Raw genomic sequence first — 2,500 nt, forward strand, 5'->3', positions numbered from 1 at the left:
AGACGACCACAGACGACCAGACGACCACAGACGACCACAGACGACCAGACGACCACAGACGACCACAGACGACCACAGACGACCACAGATGACCACAGACGACCACAGATGACCACAGACGACCACAGATGACCACAGACGACCACAGACGACCACAGACGACCAGACGACCACAGACGACCAGACGACCACAGACGACCACAGACGACCACAGACGACCACAGACGACCACAGACGACCACAGACAGGAGCAGCTCCAGGAAACTGTGTTCAGCGAAAAGCTCCTGAATTCCCAAATGGTGTAAAAACAGTTTGTTGAGAATCGGCACAACAAGAGGAAGTTCAGTGAAGCGTCGCAGTGAAATCACTGTGACGCTCAATAATCTATAATAGTCTATAATCTTAACTGGAATGTGGTTAATGTCTACTAGTTAAATGAATCATGTAATAATATCAAGTCCAATAACAGCCCGTAAAGTTGAAACCTCTGAATGAACATCGTAAAAATAACTCATTAGTTTCTTCCAGCTGCAACTTCTGAAGAAGCAACTTCAGTTCTGTGGAGGCAGAAACACACAAACCCTCATGTCCCCTCATAGGCTGGGACGAGGACGAGGACAAGGACGAGGACAAAGACAATGACAAGGACAAAGACAATGACAAGGACAAGGACGAGGACAAAGACGAGGACGAGCACAAGGACAAGGACGAGGACAAAGACGAGGACAAGGACAAGGACAAGGACGAGGACAATGACAATGACGAGGACAAGGACGAGGACAAGGACGAGGATAAGGACAAAGACAAGAACGAGGACAATGATGAGGACAAAGACAAGGACGAGCACAAGGACGAGGACGAAGACGAGGACAAGGACAAGGACGAGGACAAAGACAAAGACGAGGACAAGGACGAGGACAATGACGAGGACAAAGACAAGAACGAGGACGAGGACAATGACGAGGACAGGGACAAGGACGAGGACAAAGACGAGGACGAGGACAAGGACAATGACGAGGACAAGGACGAGGACAAGGATAAGGACAAAGACAAGAACGAGGACAAGGACAAGGACAATGGCGAGGACAAAGACAAGGACGAGGACAAGGACAAGGTCTGAGAGACGGCAGGGGAGGAGGAGGTCTCAGGATTAGGGTTAACCCTCGGCCTCTTGATCACGATGTTTATGAACATCACATGTTGTAGCTAGCGGTTAGCTCGATGTTTGTGTACATCACATGTTGTAGCTAGCGGTTAGCTCGATGTTTATGTACATCACATGTTGTAGCTAGCGGTTAGCTCGATGTTTATGTACATCACATGTTGTAGCTAGCGGTTAGCTCGATGTTTATGAACATCACATGTTGTAGCTAGCGGTTAGCTCGCTGTTTATGTACATCACATGTTGTAGCTAGCGGTTAGCTCGATGTTTATGTACATCACATGTTGTAGCTAGTGGTTAGCTCGATGTTTATGAACATCACATGTTGTAGCTAGCGGTTAGCTTGATGTTTATGAACATCACATGTTGTAGCTAGCGGCTAGCTCGAAGTTTATGTACATCACATGTTGTAGCTAGCGGTTAGCTCGATGTTTATGAACATCACATGTTGTAGGTAGCGGTTAGCTCGATGTTTATGTACATCACATGTTATAGCTAGCGGTTAGCTCGATGTTTATGTACATCACATGTTGTAGCTAGCGGTTAGCTCGATGTTTATGTACATCACATGTTGTAGCTAGCGGTTAGCTCGATGTTTATGAACATCACATGTTGTAGCTAGCGGTTAGCTCGCTGTTTATGTACATCACATGTTGTAGCTAGCGGTTAGCTCGATGTTTATGCACATCACATGTTGTAGCTAGCGGTTAGCTCGATGTTTATGAACATCACATGTTGTAGCTAGCGGTTAGCTCACTGCCCTCCGTCTTTCTGACCTTGATAGCGGTGGATATATTCTTCATTGAGGAATTAATAAAACACCCTTTTCAAGTATATTTGTTGGTGTATTTGACATTGTGATTGCCTCCATATCAGCAAACGAAAAAGTAAGTTCAGGAGCGTTGGTGAAAAGAAGCGTCCATCTGGAACGAGAACAAACCGGAAGTGACCTTCCCCCTGAGGCGCGACTTCCTGTGGTCGTGAAAAAGGTCCAGGAGAGGAGCAGAGAACTTTATTCCCCCCCCCAGGGGGAAACAAACTCACAACAGCTCAAGGTAAAAGGTGCAGAGCTTTTAAAATTAAGGAATCAAAATATGTAAACATATGTAAAAATCTAACAAGTGCAAAAAAGAGCACAAAAAATAGAATATGTAAAAATTTTAATATAAAACAAAACAATCAGGTAAAGAGAAAAATCCTCTAAAATAGAGTACATTGCCAGGATTGTTATACACAGTGTTGATAGGTAAAGAGCTGTACTCAGTGCAGGTGTAAGGTACATGTAGGACATGTACTCAGTGCAGGTGTAAGGTACATGTAGGACATGTACTCAGTGCA

This window comes from Blennius ocellaris (genome assembly GCF_963422515.1).
Source record: "Blennius ocellaris genome assembly, chromosome: 1".
Lineage (NCBI taxonomy): Eukaryota > Metazoa > Chordata > Actinopteri > Blenniiformes > Blenniidae > Blennius > Blennius ocellaris.